Here is a 12,848-nt window from a genome sequence, read left to right on the forward strand (position 1 = left end):
ATTAAAAGAATATGAAAGAAAAGCAATAAAGGAACCCGATACCAAATCAAGGAATGCTACAAGTAATACAAAGCAACAAGACAAGCCAAATATATAACCATTAAAGTATACAAGTAAGACAATTAAGGCAAGTAGCAATTAATCATATATTCATGGAAGAAATGGACATTTCAATACAAGAGTAACTAATTACAAATAACAAGTTACGGCATAGAAAGCAAGTAAAACATGTAACAGTTAAGACATAAAATAAGATATTTAATGAAATACTGGAAAGCATGGAAACAATTATTTTGATGGCGTATATACACTCGTCACCTTGCATATACACCATTACAAACGTAATTCACATAACATATAGCTCAAGGGTGCCTAATTCTCTCAAATCAAGGTTAGACCTAACACTTACCTCGCTCCACAATCAAATCAAAGTTCAACCGGGGCCTTTTCTCTAAAATCCGCCTCCAAACCAATCGAATCTAACCAAAATCAACTTAATATTACCAAACAATGTTAGGGAAATCAATTACAACAAAAAAGCAAAGATCTTTACACTTTTCCCAAAAAGTCAAAAAAAATCAACCCCGAGCCCACTTGGTCAAAACCCGAGATTCGGACCAAAACCCGATTACACATTCACCCTCGAGCGCGATTATGTGATTAGTTTCAAAATACGACGTCAATTTGAGGTCTAAATCTCTCAAATCCCTAATTTTCTACCCTGAAAGAGCATAAATTAAGGTTAAAAATCAATGGGTGTTGATGGAAATGGAAGAAGTGGGGATGAAAGTTTTGTTCAAAATCGCCTCTAGGCCGAGCTCTAATGTGAAGAAAGTGAAAAATGAAGAAAATCCCATCTTTTGAACATTTAAATCACTAGGCGTTAAGCCTTTTTCACGTTCGCGAAAGGCCTAACGTGATCGCGATGTGCAACGGCCTAAGTGGCCTTCGCGTTCACGAGGAACACTACACGTTAGGAATGGCCTGTCCCCCCTGTCCTTCGCGTTCATGAGTCTGGGCTCGCGTTCGCGTAGAGGTACTGGCCCACTACCCTAGAGTCCCATAAACCTTCGCATTCGCAAGGGGTAAGCCCCCCAATGCTTCGCGTTCGTGACCAGTTCCCCGCATTCATGTAGAAGAAAATACATCCCATCCCAGATTACCCAAAAATCACTCTCTAGCCTATCTAAAACTCATCCGAGTCCCTTAGTCTCCAAACAAAACATGCACAGAAGTGTAATACCAGCATACAAACACGCTCACGATCAAAACACCAAAATAACACCTAGAATTACGAATCGAACATCAAAATAAATAATATTTTCAAAAAAACTCAAGAACATGCAATTTTACAATCGGACGTTCGAATCACATTAAATCAACTCCGTTTTGCACCAAATTTGAAGACGAGTCATAAATAGTAAAATGAACCTATACCAAGTTCCGAAACCAAAATCCAAACCCGGTAGCAACAAAGTCAACCTACGGAAAACCTTAGGAATTCTTTTAGCCTTCAAATTACTAGTTTTCAACAAATTAAGTTAAATCAAGTTAGGGACTTCCGAATTCGATTCCTGGTATACGTCTAAGTCCCAAATCTCGATGTGGACCCACTGGGGTGGGAAAAATACTGATCCGGGTCTGTTTACACAAAATGTTGACCGTAATCAACTCAATTTATTTTTAAGGCTACATTTCATATTTTTATCACTTTTTTTCACATAAAAAGTTTCTGAAAAAGGCACGAATTGCGCACACAAATCGAGGAAGGCTAAACGGAGCTATTCAAGGTCTCATAACACAAAAATGAAGGCTAAAACTCAAGTGACCAATCAGGTCTCACAATTTGTTCAATAGGTGTGAGGTTTGAATTGTGAAATTGTATGTAATAAAGTACTTAGGAAGGTATAGTCGCTATATATAAATGTATCCTACCCCTTTTGCAACCCACATTTAAATAAAGTCCTACTTGATCCTCGACCGACTGAGCTCGAATTAGTAGAGTATTATGATAAGTGAGGATTTTGACTACTAATTTACACCTTTTTGCTTTTGTTTTAGTCCGAAAGTATTTATTTATGTTCCTGAAACTATTGAAAGTGTGCAAATTGCAGGAATGTTTGAAGTTTGGTCTCCCATAATGAAATCCGACTCAATAAGGAGTGTTCCGAATCACAAGGCAAGAATGGGCGCATAACTAAAGAAGTGCGGTCCGCAAAAGAATTTTTGTGGCCGCAAAAAAAAGTGCAGACCGTAAAATTCCATCTGCGACCGCAAATCAAGTGAAAGAGCCCAACATGAATTTGGCCAATGTGCGTACATCACATGAATTTTGCCGCCGCAGAACAAGGTCTGCATTGACAAATGATTCAAAGTTCAAAGAGTGTGCAAAAGACCAAGTCCCGAAGCCTTGCTGAAGTGCGGACTGCACAAGAATTGTACGGCCGCAGAAGATGCTCTGCAGCCGCAATCCATAATTGTCCGGCTACAGAATCCAAGATCTTGCCAACTGAAGAAATCAGGGGACCACACATGGGTTTGTGCGGCTGTAGAACTTCCCGAGAGGCATTTTTTTCATTGAATTTTGGGCCACTATAAATAGACGAGTTTCACATTTTTAGGTCAAGTTTCAAAGTTTGAGCTACTGTAGCCGTTACATTTTTCCATTTTTGGAAGTTTGTGACTATTTGAGTGTGTAAATATTATATTTTATCATTTTAATCTTAGATTCTGAGTTTAATTAGCATTCCTTCTTTATTTTCTTCAATTCTTACTATGAGCCGCTAGATTCTTACTAGGGTTATGACCCTATCCTAGTGTGTAAACCATATGAGTATTTAATTTAATGCTTGTTTATGATTGAGTGTTGATTATTTAGCTTAGTTTATGCTTTAATTTTAAAATTAATTGTTGCAAAGATTGATTCATGCCTTTTTTGACTTAGTCTCTACTTGAGAAAGAGGAACTTAGTCTAGGATAACTTGGCTAACAAGGAATTGGCCTAATTGAGGGTTTGATTAGCTTAATTAAAGGGTTCAGACTAGAGATAGTGAGAAACCGACTTGAGCTCATATCAACTATTTTGTTTGGTATCCATTTGGACTTGAGAAAGCCAAATTGGGCAAAATCACTCTTAGACTGAGAGGTATTGAGTGTGTAACATAGAGTTGAGAGCTATAATATACCCCAATCAACAAAACAACGTTTTAACCCATTAGGCGAACACCTAGGTTATGGTCAAATCATTAGACATTTTAATTATTTGGAAAAACACCCAAAACACTAATTCACTTCTCGTTTCTTTTCTTAGCATATAATTGCTAAAGTAAAATTAGAATTAGAACTCAAAACCTTTTTGTGGTAGTGCAATTTAATTATTCCTTTCGCTTTCATCAAGTGTGTACTCCTAACACTCCTAGTAACTCCCTGTGAAACTCGACCCCGACTCTTGTTGGGTACTATTCTTCCAACGATCGTTTCCACTCAATTTGAGTATGGATTGGACGTGGATCAATTTTTGGCACCGTTGCCGGGGATGTTAAAGCGGTGTTAGCTATATATTTGGGTTTGTTTTTGGAATATCTTCTTTTCCTTCAATGTTACTAACTTGTGTGAGAAAGTTTAGGTACAACCATGGCGACGGACAATTATCTTGGAAATGTTCCTTTGGGGGACGTGGACATCGAGGATGAGCAAGTTGAGGAGGTACCTCTTGAACCTCAAGCTAATCGAAGAGGCCGGGTTACTCTTGACAATGTGCCTGTTCCACCCCCACCTCTACCACGAGAGGGTGCACATCGGATATTGCCTAACAAAGGTTATGGTAGTGCAATAGTCCTTCCCCGTATTATGGCGGACAACTTCTAAATAACCAATATGATGCTCACTTTGCTTGAGCATTGGGGTTTCTTCACCAGTGCTCCAACACAAAATGCTTATAAACATTTGAAGGAGTTTGTGGACACTTGTTGTGGGAGGAAGCAAACAAATGTCTCCGAGGATGCATTGAGGCTAAGGCTTTTTCCCTTCTCTATACGGGGGAAAGCTTTAGATTGGTTGGAACGATTGTCAAACCATTCAATTCACACTTGGGCTGATTTGGCGAAAAAGTTCATTGCTAAATTATTCTCTCCTGGACACATGGCTACACTTCTAGATAAGATCTTGGCATTTAAGCAAGAGCCGAATGAACCCCTACACGAGATATGGGAGCGCTATAGAATAGTTGTTAAGGAATGTCCCAACTATGATATGACGGAAAACATGATTCAACAAACCTTCTATCGTGGGATTAACACAACCAACCAATGTGTAGTAAATCAACTAGCCGGTAGAAACTTTATGACTACGCCTTATGCGAAGGCGTGTGAGATTTTGGATAAGATGACAGATACGTCGTCGGTTTGGTAATCCTGGGTCAATGTTCCACAAGGTGACCCAAATATGATCCACCTTCACAAAGTATTGCAAGACCATGGGCAAGCCATTGCCCAATTGACAACTACCATGACTCAACTAGCAATCGCCAACTAAATCAAGTGCAAACTCCTAACTAGTCAATGCTATGGAAGGAGTGAATATGATGGTGAACAAGAGGAGTACCAAGGGTCCACAAGTTCAAAATCGAGTGGAGATCTATGTGCAAGAATATGGTAGTTTTGACCAAGATGATTCGATCTATGTGAATAATTTTCAAGGGCAAAGAAATAACTTTAAAGGCCTAAGATAACAACAATGGCTACCAAAAAACATTCAAGGCAATTAGAATTCTAGCAATCAAGGAAATTGGTCTGGAGGCAACAACCAAGGGAATTGGAATAACAACAACAATCAAGGAAATTAGAGTGGAAAAAATCAAGGGAATTGGGGAGGTAACAATCAAGGCAGATGGAACAACCATAAAGGAAATCGGGGGTCGGTTTTCAAAGTCCCCCAATGTACCAACAACCACGCAACTCACCTTCTTATCCTCCCCATGGTTCGAGTTCTTCAAATAATGAGATGGGGCATATTGAAAATATGTTCAAATAAAATGATGGAAAAGAATGTCGATTCGGATTCCCAACTTGCCTTATACAACACATCAATCCGCAACCCCGAGGTTCAAATGGGGAAAATCTCTCAAGCTTTAATTTCTCGTCCTAAGGAGGGACTACCAAGTGACACGGTGGTAAACCCAAAGGGCGGTAAAAATACGGGGCATGCCATGGTGGCTATCACAAGAAGTGGAAGAGGCGGGAATGCACCCACCTCAAGTGGAAGGCAACTTGTTGATTAAGATCAAGTGATGCAAGAAGAAGAGATCCCGAACAAAGTGGTGGCACCTAATGATGAAGTTTAGATTGACATTGATGATAGTATGGAAGAGACTCAAGAGGAGGTGAACCCGTCTATGAGATTGGGAAACACTTCTATGAGATTGCAAGACTTTGGGAATTGGTCAACCAAGACTTTGGGAATTTGGCAACTAAGACCTACCTCTATGAGATTGCAAATGGTCGATCGTACCATGAAGAGGCCCTTGGGTGTGATTGAAGATGTTTTAGTTTGTGTTGATAAATTCATTTTTCCGGCGAATTTTATCATTCTAGATTTTGAAGTTGATTATGAAGTGCCGATTAATATTGGGTGACCTTTCCTTGCTACGGGTAAGGCTCTTTGTGATGTTGAAGCCGGAGAACTTATTTTCTGGGTTGGTGATGAAAAAGTGGTATTCCATGTGTGCAAGTCCATTCGGCAACCAAATAGTAATGAGGTATGTTCTTTTGTGGACTTGGTGACCGATGTTATTATTGATGAAACAAGTGCTACAATCAATGTTGGTGATATGTTGGAGGACATCTTGCTCAAGTTTGATGATGACGAGATGGATGAATTTATGAAATGTGTGAATTCTTTGCAAGAAATGGGGTCGTACAACTATGCAACCCGAAATTGTCCTTGGATCTTGAAAATAGGACAACTCCTCCTACAAAGCCTTATATTGAAGAACCTCCTACCTTGGAGTTGAAACCATTGCCTCCACATCTTCGGTATAAATTTCTTGGTCCTTGTTCTATTTTACCGGTTATTCTTTACATGCAGGTAGATTCCAACTGGCGGTGCTACAAAAAAGGAAGAAGGATATTGGGTGGACCATGGAGGATATTCGAGGGATAAGCCCCACCTTTTGCACGCACAAGATCAAATTTGAGGATGACGCCAAACCATCTATTGAGCATCAAAGAAGATTTAATGAGGCTATGCAAGAAGTTGTCAAGAAGGAGATTATCAAGCGATTGGATGCCGAGGTTGTCTACCCTATCTCTGATAGTTCATAAACGTCTTCGGTTCAATGTGTCCCAAAGAAGGGGGGCATGATGGTGGTGACCAATGACAAGAATGAGTTGATTCCTACTAGAATAGTGACCGCTTGGAGAGTGTGTATGGACTATTACAAGCTCAAAAAAGTCACAAGGAAGGATCACTTCCACTTCCGTTCTTAGATCAAATTCTCAATAGATTGGCCGGCCGTGCTTTCTATTGTTTTCTTGATGGGTATTCGGGCCACAACCAAATTCTCATTGCTCCTGAAGATCAAGAGAAAACAAACTTTTTATGTCCCTTTTGTACTTTGTCTTTCAAGCGGGTGCCATTTGGTTTGTGCAATGCACTGACGACTTTTCAAAGGTGTTTGATGGCTATTTTCACGGACATGGTGGAGGACTACCTTGAAGTTTTCATGGATGATTTCTCAGTAGTTGGAGATTATTTTGATGATTGTCTTGCGAATTTGGACAAAGTGTTGGCTAGATGTGAAGAGACGAATTTGGTGCTCAATTGGGAGAAATGCCATTTCATGGTCGAGGAAGGTATTTTCCTTGGCCACAAAATCTCAAGGAATGGAATTGAAGTTGACAAAGCAAAGATTGAGGTAATTTCTAAGAATCCAACCCCAACTTCGGTGAAGGGTATGCGGAGTTTCTTAGGCCACACAAGGTTTTACCAGCCCTTCATCAAAGACTTCTCTAAGGTGGTGAAACCATTGTACAATCTTCTTGAGAAGGATACTAAGTTTCATTTCAATGATGATTGTATGAGAGCTTTTGAATTGTTGAATCTCAAATTGACAACTACTCCCATCATCACCGCTCCAAATTAGAGTGTGCCTTTTGAACTCATGTGTGATGCAAGTGATGTAGCGGTTGGGGCTATTTTGGGGAAACTCATCAACAATAATTTTAATATGGTCTACTATGCAAGTAAGACCATGAATAGTGCCCAAGTCAACTATACCATTATAGAGAAAGAGCTCCTTGCTATTGTGCTTGCAATTGAGAAGTTCCGCCCATACTTGATGAGTGCAAAAGTCATTGTCCACACGGATCATGCAACACTTCATTATCTTATGAACAAAAATCACTCCAAAGTTCGGTTGATGATATGGGTGCTCTTGTTGCAAGGATTTGATATTAAGGGGAGGCCTCATGATGGCTTTGAAATCAATGACTCCTTCCCCGATGAGCAACTCTTGGCAATTTTAATGAAATAGGTGCCTTGATTTGCGAATTTAGCAAATTGTCTTGTGTGTGGAATCATTCTGGATGAGTTCTCTTCAAGCCAAAGGAAGAAGCTAAAATGTGATTGTCAAGATTATTATTGGGATGTACCATACCTTTCCGGATTTATACGGATGGGGTGATTAAAAGATGTATACCGGAAGAATAGCAAGGTGACATTATTGGGGCTTGTCATTCTTCTCCATATGGTGGTCATCAGGGTGGAGCAAGAACGACGTCTAAAGTGCTTAGTTGCGGATTCTATTGGCCTAATATTTACAAATATGCTAGTGAGTTAGTGAAAAGATGTGATGAATGTCAACGGGCTGGTGGAATCTAAAACAAAAATGAAATGCCACTCATAACCATTTTGGAGATTGATATTTTCGATTTGTGAGGTATTGAATTCATGGGACCTTTTGTGAGATCTTGTTGAAACACCTACATTATGGTCGTGATGGGTTTGAGGTAGTTGCTTTGCCTAACAATGAGGCGAGAAGTGTGGTGGCTTTCTTGAAGAATAATATTTTCACAAGGTTTGGTACTCCCTGTGAAATTATAAGCGATGAGGGGTCACATTTTTGCAACAAGGCTTTCGACACTTTTCTTAGCAAGTATGGTGTTACTCACAAAGTCACGAATCCCTATCACCCACATTCTAGTGGGCATGTGGAAGTCTCCAACCGCGAGATAAGGAGTATCTTGTCCAAAATAGTGAATGCTAATCGGACGGATTGATCCAAGAAGCTTGATGATCCATTATTGGCTTATTGGACGGCTTACAAAACACCTATCAGAATGTCTCCATACCTGTTGGTGTTCAGGAGAGCTTGTCATCTTCCGGTGGAGCTAGAGCACAAGGCCATGTGAGCTCTAAAGAAGTTGATTCATGATTGGAATATAGTAGCTAGCTTGAGGGTTGCACATTTGAATGAACTAGATCAGTTCCGGTATCATGCTTATGTGAGTTCGTCCTTGTACAAAGAAAAAATGAAATATCTTCATGACAAATACATTTGAAACAAAGAGTTCAAGGTAGGCGATCTTGTATTGTTATTTAACTCAAGGTTGAGGATGTTTCACGGAAAGCTAAAATCCAAGTGGAGTGGTCCTTTTGAAATTGTAGGTGTGACACCTTTTGGTGCATTAGACTTGAAGGACAAAGGCAATGAAGTATTCCGAGTCAATGGTCACCGGGTGAAGCACTACTTGGGAAATATTCGAGATAGCCACGTTGTGGTGGTCATTCATTTCACTTGAGGGTATTCTGCGTCATGACACAACGTTAAACCAGGTGCTCCTTGGGTTGCAACCCATGTTTCTTTTCCTTTTTATTTTGTAGTTAGGTCTTATTTTTGTTCTAACTTGATTTGAAGTGTGCTACACGGGTGAGTGTGACTTACAAGAATTATGGATGAAAATATGGCTAATTGGCTAAGGGCTCAAGAGAGTGCGCACCACACTTTATTTGTGCGGACCGCACATTTTTATGTGCCATAGCAGATGAGCATTGCGGCCACACATTTCTCTTGCAGACCGCACATTTGAAACATCAAAAATACCAACTCTTTGAAGTTTAAGCTTGTTAATTTGGAGGTCGATCTGCGACCGCACGTGAAATCTGTAGCTGCACCCAAAAATGTGTGGACCGCATATTGGTTTCTGAGAATAATCACGCAGTTGAAAGAGTGCGGACCGCACTCATCTCTGGTCCCTTCTCATTTTGAATGGTATAAATATAACAATAGGGTTTATTTTACTCTTTTACCACTTTGCACAAATACTGTTGCCCTGATAAGTTTTCTTGGAGATTTCAACTGTCCACATACACAATTGCCTAAATTACCGACTTAGTGCAATCACTCTATATGGTATGCTTCAATTTCATGATTAATGATTTTTAAATTAGTTTAATTTTTAGATTTGTTTAATTCTTTTTAGGCCATCTGTTATTAGAGTTCCATTGTGTGTCCATTTGGGGTAGATCTGAACTGGGTTAACTTGATACATGCTCTAAGGGGACTAGGTTAGTGAAATTTCATGCTTTTACAATGTTGCCATGCCTATGTGTGCAAGAAATGGAAACAATTTAGACTAAAAAAGTTGTGTGTTCGTAATGGTTTGAATTCTGCGTCCACACTTGAATTGTGCGGTCCGCAAATATGCATTTTTAGACACTTATATAAGGCAGGAATCTGCGGCCGCAGGTCAATTTGTAAGGATCACATATTTACTCTTACGGCCTCAGATTAGGCTCTTCTCTATCATCAGAGAGTCTTCACTTTTGGGACTCCAAGATGCGGCCGCAAGTAAAATTGTGCGGACCTCAAAAATCGTCATGCAACCGCAGATTGACCATTTCTATGTCATAAGAGAATTCACAAAATTGAGCCTCAGAAGTGGGGCCGCAATCACAATTGTGCAGACCGCACTTCCCTTTCGTGCCCGCACAACAGAAACGTACGAACCGCGATGTCACGACCCAAACTAACCTTGTCGTGATGGTGCCTATCGTGGAACTAGGAAAGCCAACTCATTTCCAAAACAAACCAATATTTTTATTTCAAAGATAATTTCAAGGTCATTTTACATAAAAACCTTTGTAAAGGAGTTCAAATCAAAACAACTGCTACCAGAATAATCAACAACCGCTACCGTGGATCTGGACACAAGGTGCAGGGAGTAACGTGAGTACGCCAACTCAGTAAGTAACAACAATAAATAAAGACTAAGCAGTAGTGATGAGCAATAAATCATATAAAGTTCATATCATGAAATCTCAGTAAAATATCACAAGCTTTTAAAATCAGGGTTTGAATCAAAACAACTCGTTTAAACCCAGTTCCAATAAAATCATTTAAAGATATTTTTCAACAGTTTTTCAAACAGAGTCTCAATGCAAAGATGAGCAAAAATGATGAAATCATAAACATCCCCTCGGGCAAAACATCACTCATATACAGCCCCTCGGGAAAACCTAACAGTCACTCATGCCTCTCGGGCATACCTCACAATCACTCATGCCACTCGGGCATACCTCACAATCACTCATGCCACTCGGGCATATCTCACAATCACTCATGCCTCCCAGTCACTCAGTACTCGCACTTAGTAGGTCCCTGTGCTCACTGGGGTGTGTACAGACTCTGGAGGGGATCCTTCAGCCCAAGCGCTATATCAAGCCAAATCATGGCATAAATCACTCAAGCCCTCGGCCTATATCAAACATGCTTCGGCGTGAAGCCCGGTACCATAAATATCCTCACAAATGAGGCCCTCGGCCTCACTCAGTCATAAACCTCTCAAGCCACTCGGGCATTTCAGTAAAAACAGGGAACTCAGCCCAAAACAACATTTATATGCATCAAAATAGAGTAAGAAAAACTGAGTTATGCAATAAACAAGTATAACCATGACTGAGAATAGATTTTTAATCAAAACAACGATAGGATAGTAAGAATAGGCCCCTAAGGGTCCAAACAGCATTGGCACAAGGCCCAAAACATGACATTCAGTCCGATTTACAGAAACTCTTTCTAAAACATATAAGTATCATATAGTTTCAACAAAATATGCAACTTTACAGTTGATACAGGACGGACCAACTTTACAGAAACTCTTTCTAAAACATATAAGTATCCCCAATAGTGCACGCTCACATGCCAGTCACCTAACATGTGCGTCACTTAGAAATAGTAGAATGATACAAAAATATTCGGGGTTTCATACCTTCATGACTAGATTTACAATCGTTACTTACCTCAAACCGATCAAGTCCCTACTCCGCGATGCTATTGCCCCTCGATTTAGCCTCCAAATTCTCCGAATATATTCACAATCAGTACAATACCATCAATATATGAAAATGGAATGAATTCCACAAGAAAAACTATCAAATTAGCCCAAAACCCGAAATTGGCTCAACCCGGCCCCGGGCCCACGTCTCAAAATCCAACAAAATTTTAAAAACTAGGAAGCTCATCCACTCACGAGTCCATACAGACAAAATTTATCAAAATCCTACATCGTTTGGTCCCACCAATCCTTAAATTAAATTTTCTAAAATTCCAAGCCCTAACCCCTCATTTTCACTCCAAAATCCTACTAATTAATGATGAACAAAGCCATAGATTCACGAAATTTATACCATTATGGGTTAGGATTACTTACCCCAACTTTTCTCCTTGAAAGCCTTCAAAAAATCGCCTCTCTCCCGAGTTTCTCAAGTCCAAAAAAAGAAAAATGAAGACAAAACCATGAGCTGGGGCATTTCTGCCAAACACATTCGCACCTACGGCCAAATGTCCGCTCCTGCAGAACCGCTCCTGTGGAACCGCTCCTGCGGTCGAATCCTCCCACTTGTGAGAACCACTTAAGTCCTCAAATCCTGCACTTGCGCCCCAGGTCCCGCACCTGCGCAACACTTCCGCTTCTGCGGAACCGTCTTAACTCTTCCTTTCCGAATATGCGCTCAAGGCCTCGCACCTGCGGGCTCGCAGATGCGGCCAATCCTTCGCACCTGCGTTCCCAGCCTTGGCCTTCCATTTCCGCATCTTCGGCTTCCCCAAACACACCAGGGACCTCGCACCTGTGACTCCCCTTCTGCAGGTGCGGAAATATCAGTAGCAACAGCTTCAGCTGCATTTTCCAACTTCGATAAATCTGTTAACCACCCGGAATAACCCCGAGGCCCTCGGGACCTCAATCAAAAATACCAACAAGTCATATATCAACATACAAACTTAGTCGAACCTTCGAATCACTAAAACCAACATCAAAACACAAAATTACCCTCGGATTCAAGCCTAAGAACTTCTAAAACTTCCAAATTCAATAACCGATGCTGAAACCAACCAAACCACGTCTGAATGACCTCAAATTGTGCACACACATAACAAATGACACTACAAACCTACACCAACATCCGTAATTCCATTCCGACCCTGATATCAAATTTTCCACTGCCGCCCAAAATCGTCAAATTTCCAACTTTTGCCAATTCAAGCCTAATTCTACTATGGACCTCCAAATCACATTCCGGACGCGCTCCTAAGTCCAAAATCACCTAACGAAACTAATGGAACCATCAAAATTCCAATCTGAGGTCAAATGCTAAAAAGTCAAAGTACATCATACGGAGCTACTCATGCCTTCAAACAACCAAGCGAAGTGCAAATGTTCAAAATGATCGGTCGGGTCATTACATCCTCTCCCACTTAAACATACATTCATCCTCGAACGTGCCCAGAGTTATTCCAAAAGCCATCAAATCGTTGTGGAACTTTCCCATGCATATACCCGGGGGTGATC

Source organism: Nicotiana tabacum, chromosome 15 (assembly GCF_000715075.1).
Source record: "Nicotiana tabacum cultivar K326 chromosome 15, ASM71507v2, whole genome shotgun sequence".
In the NCBI taxonomy this organism is placed as follows: Eukaryota; Viridiplantae; Streptophyta; class Magnoliopsida; order Solanales; family Solanaceae; genus Nicotiana; species Nicotiana tabacum.